Source organism: Vipera berus (genome assembly GCF_964194415.1).
Source record: "Vipera berus genome assembly, chromosome: 9".
Classification (NCBI taxonomy): Eukaryota; Metazoa; Chordata; class Lepidosauria; order Squamata; family Viperidae; genus Vipera; species Vipera berus.
The window spans coordinates 1125220-1136838 of NC_138212.1; positions in this window are offsets into that span (position 1 = coordinate 1125220).

The following is an 11619-nucleotide window of genomic DNA, read 5'->3' on the forward strand; positions in this document are numbered from 1 at the left end:
CCAGGGAATTCTGGGAGTTGAAGTCCACCCATCTTAAAAATTCATTAGCATGCTGGTTAGGGAATTCTGAGAACTGAAGTTCAACCATCGTAAAAATTTATTTACATGTTGGCTAGGGAATTCTGGGAGTTGAAGTCCATACATCTTCAAGCTGCCAAAGTTGAAAAACACTGACCTAAATACAAATTCCCATTGGAACACTTAGCTTTGTTTTTCCTCTTGCTTTATCATCTTATATTTGAGAGAGGAAAAAGAATGCAGGAAGAAAAAGGAGGGGCAGTTGATTAAAATAGTTTTTGTTCCATTTTGGTTCAGAATTAGCCCACTGGGGCTAAAAGAACGATAGATTCCATTTCTGGAGCTGATTATCAACTTGGCTGCCTTTTTCCTCAGAAACAATCAACCACACTCCCCTGCTCACGTTTTCACACACGCATGGTGCTTCTGGATATTCCTAAAATCCTGCAAGATGCCTCTGGGATATAGCCGTAAAACCTTGGTTTAGCCAAACCCTGCATGTATGAAGGGTGTCCATTTTGCTTGCACAACATTCTATAATGTGTTCTATAATCTTATACACACCACACCCTTCCGGTGTCACCCTAGAATCAGCATATACACAATTCCACACCCAGGACAAGCTCCCCTATAAAACAGTCTCACAGCTGCCCCTAAAGCAAAGCTCTTTGCTTTGGGGGAATAAATATTTCTCGTTTCCTCACAGCTGTCTAGATTTCATTTTTATTTTCAACCCCAGCTTGAGTTGGAACCCCAAATTGTTTTTTCTGACACTGGTCAATATAATAAGCTCCCACCGTTGTCTCACTTCTGTATCAAGCTTGCTTTCAATCTGATAAACTGGTCAAACAGACACAAACCTGGTTACTTCCTGGTAGCTTCGTATTCATTCGTACAGCTAAGATGGGAGAAGTGTCAGAAATGGAAAGCAAAATTAAAGTTCAGGCAGCCGTGATGAAAACTGAGAATTGGATTGATATCTTCAAAGTGGTGCACAATTGTGCAGCCTCTCCTTACAACTGACTCTGGTACAAGGTCCTCCCTGTAGACAGGGCCACCGAAAGGAGCTGACCATTCCAGTTTTGGCAAGACCACCCCTGGGTGCCAAGGCGAGGGATCTCCCCATCTCTGTGGCTCAAAATCTGTTGTCTTGAAAATGATTTCTCTGACTTGAAATGTTGTACAACAAAACTCGTTGGCAGGAAGAGACATGAGTGTATCACAGGCTGTATTAGCAGCTGTCAACCCTTTGTTGGGACAGCCAGCAAATATTTGGAAAAATCTCCTGGTTTTAATTCTGAGCAGCCATTTCAACATCACAGAGGTGGGGCGAAAGCCTGCATCATGCTGGGTGTAGAACATGGTTAGCTTGTTTTAAGCCGGGTCATAAATATGAACAACAGGCTGCAAAGAGGCTGAAGGAACATTGGAGAATCTCTGCAACTCTTGGCAAGCAAGGGAAAGGAAGAAGATCGGCACCTTTGTGGATTATGCAACCCCTGGGATCCTCGCTTCCGGCATTCCCTAAAATCCACCCGTCAGGACCAAAAAGTCTTGCAGGCTTCCTGTTGCTCTCACAAAGAGCAGAACACAGGAACTTCGGGCTGGGCTCGCCAAGAGGTTGTGGGTCAATTGGTCAGTGGAACGACTGGCCTCCAGAAGTTGTGGGTGCTCCATCCCTGGAGGGTTTTAAGAAGAGAATGGACAGCCATTTGCCTGGAATGGTATAGGGTCTCCCGCTTGGGAAGGGGGGTGGACTAGAAGACCTCCGAGGTCCCTACCACCTCTATTATTCTGATATCAGGCAAGTAGCATTAAAGCTTCTTGCAAGAACAGATAACATGGGTGGGTGACGCCTTTGCAGCTGTTAAGTGTTTTCCGGTGAAACCGGTCTATCAGGGCCACCTGGTCTACCCCAAATATGGGACAGAGCCTACTGCTTCCGCTTTCACCTTTGAGCCCCAATCTAGGAGCCTTCACAGGCAGTCACTTCTGCGACAGACTATTTGTGGGTTAAATTTAAATTTTACCAAGGAAGAATTAACGGGAGACTAGTATAGCTATTGCAGCTGTTCTGGCTTTCCATTGCTGCTGTTGTCATCATTGCTGGTATTTTTTTTAAAAAAAATAGAAGATCCCCCTGGAAAATTCAGAAAGGCTAACAATTGATAGTAAGAATCTTGAGAGCTTGTAAAAATCGCTCTTTCACATTGCACAGAGAAAGCTTAGTTTGGAGACAGAATAAACGAGTTGGAAGGGACCTTGGAGGTCTTCTAGTCCAACCCCCCTGCTCAGGCAGGAGGTCCTGTACAATTTCTATCATTTCATTTAAGCAAGACTTTTCTTGCTCGGATATGAAAACATTGGAGACTAATCTCAGTCTATCTGATCAGAGTCATGAGTGGGAGGAACTAAAACCAGCGGCAGAATAATGGCCATTAGTCATCCCAAACGGAAGCTACATTCATCAGCTGCTGGCTAAACAACCAAAATATTATTGAATATAATTCAGGAGCTGCCTGGCTGCAGGAGACACGGGGTAGGTCACATTAACGAAAAGTAAGGGCAGTAAAAGTAAGGAGAAATTTCCCAACAATGAGAACAATCAGTGGAACGGCTTCCCTCCAGAAGTTGTGGGTGCTTCAATGCTGGAGATTTTCAAGAAGAGACTGGATAGCCATTTGTCTGAAATTTCCTGCTTGAGTAGGGGGTTGGACTAGAAGACCTCCAAGGTCCCTTCCAACTCTGTTATTCTGTTATTCTTCCAGCCAGCAAAAGGAGGCGAGAGGGAGAATACAGAATGACAAGAGTTGGAAGGGACCTTGAAGGTCTTCTAGTCCAACCCTCTGCTCTAGCTGTTCAACCTAGACCAGGCTGTCCAACCTTGGAACTTGTGGACTTCAACTCTCAGAATTCCCCAGCCAGCCAGCCATGTGCTTCCAATATTTGAGAGGCTGTCACAGAGTAGAGGGGTGGGGTGGGGGGGGTCATCTTATTCTCCAGAGCACCTGAAGGCAGGTCAAGAAGCAACGGATGGAAACTAATCAAGAGGAGAAGCAACCTAGAACTGAGGAGGAATTTCCTGACAGTGAAAACAATTAAGCAGTGGAACAGAAATTGTGGGTGCTCAGACACTGGAGGTTTTCAAGAAGAAATTGGACATCAATTTATATGAAATGGTATAGAATCTCCGGCTTGAAGAGGGGTTTGGAGTAGAAGACCTCCAAGGTCCCTTCTAACTCCGTTATTCTATTCTTTAATTTTGTGTCACACTTTTTTAATTTCCTTCCTTCCAGTCTGTTACAACTAAGGGGTGGTGGGCTTGGAATAAAACACAATTTGTCATTTTCCAGGCACAGCAGGAGCTGTGGAAAATGACCCTAGAGGGGCTCAGCCTGGGAGACCAGGTAGGTGTTCAGTGACTTTCTCAAGGCGATTAGGTTGGGAAGCTTGTGGACTTCCAACTCCCAGAATTCCCCAGCCAGCTTTGAAGTCCACAAGTCTTCAGGTTGCTACCTTTGGAGACCCCTGATCCAAGCCACTCGCGTTCCTTTGTCATTTGTTCAAGAAGAATCTGTGGGCAGGAAGACCAGCCCAGCAAACCAGCATCTTGCGGTTCCTTAAAAAGCATCACGGTTATCATGGGCCGCTGGCAAGGGATCAGTCTTGAGAGATCCCTGACCTCTTGGCAGATTATGGAGTTGGCCTGAGAAGGAAAGAGGCGTACCCAAAGGGGTGCAATCCGGTCTCTCTCTTTTTTGGAGGAGAAAGCTGCAGTTTCAGGGAAGGCACTTTTTACGCTCCAGAAGGTGGGACATCCAAAGCAGCTGCTCCTAAGTGGTGCCTGGCAGCTGGAAACTTTGGGAGTGGGCCCCAGAGATCCTGGGATCCAGACTTCTCCCTTGGAAGGATTCTGTAAGGGTCCCAACCCAGCTGCTCCAAAGATCCTCCGAAGAACTCTTCTGGAAGGTGGGTGGAAGTTTTCTTGGGGAAAAGAGAAACGAGGAAGGGAGCCTGGATCTAGTGGTCCAGATGGCCCTTTTGGGTGGGTGGGTGGGATGTATGGAGAGAGAACACAGGGTCTTTATTGCCGGAAATGTTTTCTTTAGAAGGCTCCCACTCACCCCCTTTCCTTTCATCTAAGGTTTGGCGTGGTGGTGGTGGGAAGCATTTTCCAAAGAAATGTAGAAAAAAGTGCAGAGGGACAGGAAGAATGGAAATTTATTGCAACCGCCTCCATCTAAGGTCCCGAATGTTTCTTGCTTTCAAGGGAAATAAGCTGAAATGGGGAAAGACGGTGGCTACTGTTGGGAAACTATTGTTTTTCCAGTTCAGGATGCACCCAGAGCACTGCCGGTCAGTCCCCTGTCCCGGATTGCAGGAAGCACAACCAGGGTGCAAAACCCGAGCTGGAGTTGTTTGGATGAAACCTCAGCGAACTTCAGAAGCAGTTCACTGGAGAAACAGGATACGAGGCAGGGAGATCTGAAAACGAAGGAAAAGGTTTTATTTAATTATTTAGAAGATTTATATGACTCGCAGTGACTCTGGGCAGCTTTATGCCTATGGAGATTCTCAGTCATCCAGGTCATGGGTGTCCCAAAGGTGCTTTTTCAAGAGGCAACTGGGCTTTCTGTCTGTTTGTTTTTTTGAAGATGTTTTGCTTCTTCTGACTGCAAGGAACACAAATCCTTCCATTCTCCGCCATTAGGTCAGAACCGAAGAAGCTTCTTGGATGAGAAGTGAAATGTCTTCCAGGAAAAACAAAGAAAGTCCAGTTGCCTTGAAAAAGCACCTCTGGGCAGCTTACAATCAATAAAAAATCCAATATAAAAAAATAAAAAACAGTAGCCCCTCCACGCCCCTGGCGACAACACACAATCGACACAGGGGGGAAAAAAAGAATAGGCAGGAGTTTAAAAGGACAGAGACCGACTACATTATCTGTTACTCTGTTCAGAGGAACTGAATTTTTCAGAGCCACTGGAAAGAAAATGGAGATATTTAGCTCCAAAGACCTTTGCAAATTTCAGGCTTAGCCTTTTTTTTTTAATGAAGATAAAGGAAGCAAAAGAGAGGTGGAAAGCAGGACAACAGGTGATTCCTCCTCTAGTCTGCATCTTGAGCCAGTTTGGTGCAGTGGTTAAGGTGCTGGCCAGGGAGCCAACCAGGAGACGGTGAGTTCTAGTCCCACCTTAGCAAAAGGGGATCTCATAGCCCGTCATAAATGTGAGCCAGTTGCCAAGCGGCTGAATTTTGATCACGGGACCGCAACGGTTGTAAGTGTGAAAAATGCTCCCGGGTCACTTTTTCCAGTGCTGTTGTAACTTTGAATGGTCACTAAGTGAACTGTTGTAAGTGAAGGACTATCTGTACATCCCCCACCCAACCACCTCAGAATTTCTTCTCCTCTTTCCGTGTGTCAAGGCCTTTTTTTTTTTACGCATCCTGGTCTGTGATTTTTTTGCCCCTCCCAGTAATGCGCTACCCACTAGGGACCATCCACTGTGCGAAGTGTTTCGCACTTGTCAAGCTGCAGTTACAAGGGATAGGACACGTTTTCATACTTTCTCATCCGTCTCGAACGAGCTTTGATTAAAAGCTTCTCTTCCTTCTCTGGTCGCCTGGCTCAGGAAAATCCCAGAAGCCCCATTGAAATCTTTTCCTGGGATTAATCTGGCAACCTCTTGTTGTGTTTGCTCGATCTTTATCGCAGCAATAAAGCAAACGATCTGGAATTCTTTCGGATTTCAAGCTGGGCTGCAAGGGACGCCTCGCAGAGCACGTAACAAGGCGTTTGGGCACGCCAGAACCCACAGCATTGAAAGGGTCCTAGTGGGGGAGTTTGTGTGTGCTTGTGTAGAATTTCAATTTTACAACGGGCCAGGCTTCTTCTGCTGATAGCAAATGAATGCCACGGAATTTAATTTATGAAATTATCACAATTGTTTGAAAGCGCTTGGGCACAATTATGCTTCTTTCACCCCTTTTCAATAGAAAATGAAAAGTGCAGTGCAGTCCTCAACTTACAACAGTTCATTTAGTGACTGTTCGAAATTACGGCACTGAAAAAAGTGAGTTATGACCATTTTTCACACTTACGACCATTGGAGCATTGCCGGGGTCACGTGATCAAAATTTGAATGCTTGGCAACTGGCCTGTGTTTAGGATGGTTGCAGTGTCCCAGGGTCATGTGACCCCCTTTGCGTATAGCATAGCTGGCTGGGGAATTCTGGGAGTAGAAGTCCACTCATCTGGCTGGGGAATTCTGGGAGCTGAAGTCCATCCGTCTTAAAGTGGCCAAGTTTGGAGACTCCCCTACTCCAAAGGATGGTATCCAACATTTATGAAGTAACAGGAGGGGCATGATCCACTTCAGTTGCCCAGGTTGGGGTTCTCACATCTGATGGTTCCCCATCTCGACCTCAAAGGAGGAACTGTGGGAAGGAGAAGAGGCTTTCTTTGCTTTATTTTTTTCTTGGCCATTTCTGCTGATTATAGGCTATATCCTCCAGACACCTCTAACCATGTGGCTGTACCCATGCAGAGCTTTGCTCACCTAAGATGGGCCGATCTTCCTCCCGGCCTTGTCTCTACCAAGTCCTCTGGGCCGTGTCCATCGTGGGTCTCTCGGCCAGCAGACCACCGTTGTGCCAGCAGGAATCCATCCGGCTGCTGGACACCTTCATCAAGATGATAGTGAGTGGACATCAAGCACTTCCACCTCTTGGAAGACAACCGAAGGGCGCCTAAGCCTAACTGCAACAAAAACTGGGTTTGGGAGTTGTTTAATTGTGGGTTATTGAATGCACTGTGGGTGCCTGGGATGTTTCGAAAAGCTAAATTGTAATGGTCAAAGAAAGAGGATGCAAATGGTCACCATTACAAACAATATTCTATAAACTCTAAACCTTAAACCAGGGCTTAGGGATCATCATGGTTGAGTTTGCGTGGCTCCCAGGCAACTATAAGTGTGAACTCCTGTTTGTAGCATCTTAGTAGTCTGCCCCTTCCTGGTGGCCATGCCTGTTCACAAGGCCAGAGCTAAGGGAAGAGAATATTTGTAGCTCGAGGTTGAACTGTGGGGTCCTTGGTGCTCTCTGAGCTGGATGGTTTTCTCACAGACGTTTCATGACCCAACTAGGGAAAATCATTAGTGCTAGAAAGGAGTGGGGTTTGCAAGGAGGAGGAGGAGGAGGATGACTGTAGGGTCCTTGGTGGTCTCTGAGCTTGGTTGGTTTTCTTGCGTTTCATGATCAGCTAGGTAACATCTTCAAGGCTACAACACTGATGCTGTTATCTAGTTGGGTCGTGAAATGTCTGCAAGAAAACTGCCCAGCTTGTAGACCACCAAGGACCCCACAGGCCAAACCACTCAAACTGAGTTGTCCCAAAGAGACAAATCTTCAGTGCCTCTTTGAAGGCCCTCCAAGGTCTCCATCCAGACGCCTCAGCCCACCAGCCTCGAGATAATTTACAAGCGCACATCCCAATTATCTTGATCCCATAACCAACAAGGGCAGGACGCCCTGTTCTTTCTTCTCTTCTTTGGTGCTGTTCCCTGCCAACATTCTTGCTCCTCTCTCTTGAGAGAGCAGCGGGTGAGATCCTGGCTCGGGATAATACGTAGCCAGAGATGCATTGGTTTGTTTAAGGGGCTTTGAAGTTGAGTTTCCGTCTAATGAGGATTTGGGGTGTGAGGGACACATTATGTACGTTCAGTGCTGAGATTTTAATTTTCCTGGATTTGGAAATGCTAGTTTTATTTTCTTTCATTTTTAATTTCTGTGCAACTATTTTAGGATGAAGGTCATAGTTTCCCTATTCCCTGCTTTAAAACTGGTGTGTTGGGGGGAAGAGCCGTGGAACCAGTTTTCAGCAGCAGGAATCAGAAGAGGATCTGGGGGTGTCAGAAAGAACTCGGGGTCTCCACAGCAGCACTGGCTTCAAAAGCTGCCCCCCACCCCAACCTTAACGGCCTGTTCCTTCCCTCTCCAGGGCAATTCCAGCAGCATCGGGCCTCTCTACACCCCAGAGGACATCACGGTATGTGCTTCTTGGGCATATCGAGGGTGACGTAGGACTTTCAGGTCATTTCTGGGAGTTGACGTCCACAAGTCTTAAGTTGCCAAGGTTGGACACCCCTGTGTTAAGTGCTTGGTGCTCTCTGAGCTTGGTTGTTTGTTTGCAGATGTTTCACGCCCCACCTAGGTAACAGTGGTGGAAGGAAGAGGGTTTGTGGAGAGGAGGAGGAGGGAATGAGGAGGAGGAGAAGAGAAAGAGGAGGAGGAGGAGGAGGAGGAGGAGGAGGAAGAGGAGAAGGAGGAAGAAGAGGGCAACAACTGTGGGGTCTTTCGTGCTCTCTAAGATTTTGTTTTCTTGCAGACGTTTTATTACCCAACTAAGTAACATCATCAATACTAGAAGGGATCTGGGTTTGCTCTTATTATTTTCACAGACAGTGACTCACCCTGTCACTGCTGGTGGGAGTGTTCTGGGTGGTCCCTTGATTAGGCTGTTGTTTACTGCTATCTTTTTTCTCTGTGTTGGTAGTTCCTCGATTGGGGTATTGTTTTGCTTTCTGATTATTGGTCTGTTATTAATCTTGGTGTTCATCTCTGCTTCTTTGGCTTTCGACTGCTGATGAGGAGGTGCGTGTTGGGTCTTTTTGTTTCCTTCGGGGCTTTTTGACTCTTTTGAGTGGTGGGTAGATGTTCTTTGTCTCTGTGTGCTGTTGATGGCCGATTGGTCTGAGTAGACCTTTGTACCGTTCTGGCGCCCCTTTGATCGGGAGGCAGGGGGGATTGGGGGATTGACCCCAGGGAGCTGAGCACCTCTGATTCCCCCTCCCCCCCTGCTCCTGCCCCTTCATTCCTGCCAACGGGTGTCTGTCTCGTAGGTCTGCTACGCCAACAACCTGGACTGCTTCTACTTGGAAATGCAGGTCATCCAGGATGAGCAGGAGAGGCCTGCCGAGATCCTCTCCCGGCTCCTCTGGCGCCTGGAGCAGCTGAGAAGAGAACTGCAGAGGACCAGCCAGATCAGCCGCTGCGCCACCTGCCCACTGTGCCAGGCTCACCCAGAGAAGCCCGTGATGGCTTTCCTAAGGCGGCTTCTGGAGCTGTTTCAATGGAGCTGCAGTACGGGGGGTGCCCACCCGGAAGAACTCTGCCCAAGTCCAGGGCCTGGAAACTCCACCCTCATCCCCCAGGCCGCCCCTTCTTCTCCCACCTCTGCCGTGAAGGACCACCAGGTCTAGCTGAAGTTAAAAATGAGCTGACACCACCCTGAGAGGCTGCCTCCCAGCTGCTGGTGAGCTGATCAGGGATGAAGGACGAAGACCTCTCGAAACTGTTGACCGTCCAGGTGAATGTGAGAATGAGAGCCAGGGATTCTGGCAACACTGCTCTGGCTGCTGGGCCATTTTATATCTATATAGATTTTATTCTTTCTACTGTTCTCAACCTCCCTTAAAACCTTAACAGAATCCACAATGGTCTGAGAATCACTGTCTCCACTAGATAAGTGGCAGTCCAGCTGAAAATCAATTAATCAAATAAAAATAGCAAATGGGGATGAAAATCCTTTACTCAAACTTCCTCCAACCCCCAAATAAATTACCCAGACTTAATCCACATATCAAAGGAGAAGGTCTGCAAACACAAATAGAGTTAATTAAATTATGTCTCCCAATGGAACTGCATGTTCACAAGAATACATACTTACACACACGCACACGCAGATACACACACACATGGCCCTCAAGTGTCACCCTAGATTTTTTCAGAGGTCTTCAAAGTTGGGCTTTTTATGACTTGTGGACTTCAACTCCCAGAATTCCTCACCAGCCAAGCTGGCTGAAGAATTCTGGAAGCTGAAGTCCACAAGTCATAAAAGGGCCAAGTTTGAAGACCCCTGCCCTAGAATCAGCACGTAGACACTTCCACACCCCGGACAAGCTCCCCCTATGAAAGTCTGCAGCTGTACCCCATTTTTCTTCAGCGGCTCCTAAAGGCAAAATGTTTGCTTTTAGGAATAGATGTTTGTTCTTTCCTCACAACCGTCTGGATCTCATTTTTATTCTTCTGGCAGTGTCTTCTGTGCCTCTCGGTGGGAGAACGAAGAAGCCGAGGATCTCACGGCTTGGAAATAAATAGCTGAGAGGGCCAGCCTGTGCAGGAAAATTGAAGAATGGCGTCTTCCCCCAGCATTCCCAAAAGGTAAGGACTCATCTGTAGTAGGGCAGGGAGCAGAATACAGAACGATAGAGTTGGAAGGGACCTTAGAGGTCTTCTAGTCCAACCTTGCCCTGCTCAAGCAGGAGACCCTACACCAGTTGTTCAAGGGTCCGAATTTGGATCACGTGACCACGGGGATGCCGCAACGGTCGTAAATGTGAAAAACGGCCATATGTCACATTTTTCCAGTGCCGTTGTATCTTTGGATGGTCAGTAAAGGAATGGTTGTAAATTGAGGACTACCTGTACTGCTTTGGGAGAATTTTTCTTGCACACGGAGCTTTTATCTCCCGCCTGGAGGAATCCCATCCCATTTTCCCTTGAGAAAATGAAGAGCAGAGAGGACACCTCTACATCCATGGACAACAGGTGGGGCCTGTGGGGCAGGTGAGGGCAGGACCTTATGGTCCTCAGAAGTTTATTTCCCCAAGAAAACCTATCCTCCAGGTAGCTGAGTTTTGTTTGTCAAAGGAGGGAGGGAGGGGAGCCATCGTGGTCTTGCATCCCTGTGAATTTTGCTTTTCTATTTTTCCAGGTGAAAGGAAACTCAAAAGGATGGAGGAGAAAAATTAGTGATTTGTGATTGGTCAGCTCTCTGTCAATTCCCAACTGCTATCCTTCAATGGCTACCGGGGGGAAAAAAACCATTTTGTTTATGCCTTTCTTTTTGTTGCAGATTTTGTTATGGGGCTTCAGTCCAACAAATCAGATGGAATTATAGAAGCTGTATAAACTATAATGCCAATAAAAACAAAGGAAAACAAATATTTTTATATCGCATACAACTATAATAACAATAAAACAATAATGATTCCATTGATCAGCAGATCGCTAGGCCTATCGAGAAAAAAGAGGGCTTAGGTAACTTGAAGCTGAGTTGCTCAAGGTTTATACCTTTTACATCAAGAACTTGGAGATGGGAATAAATAAGGTAGTCCATGATTTACTGGCTAGGGAATTCTGGGAGTTGAAGTCCACAAGTCTTAAAAGTTGTCACAGTTGGGACACCCCTGCCTTAGATTGTGTGATTCAGCCCTATCCAAAAGGAATCATATAATACTATGATCCAACTGTAGTTATTGGTATATCGAGGTCTAAATGTGGGCGACTTCATTGTCCCCCTACTAATGGGAGGGGGGACGATCTAGTCCCTTAGTCATGCTGGCTGGGGATGATGCATATTGTGATCTCACTTCAGGAGGACATTTCTTGAGGAAGGCTGATCCAAAGAAAGAGGAGGAGGGGCTAGTAGAGATCATGCTGTGTTTTGTCTGTTAATGGGGTTTTTTAATTGAAGGCAAAGGGTGGCAAAGGCAGAGGGGGGGGCAGTGGAAGGAATGGCTTTCTGAGGAGATACTGCCC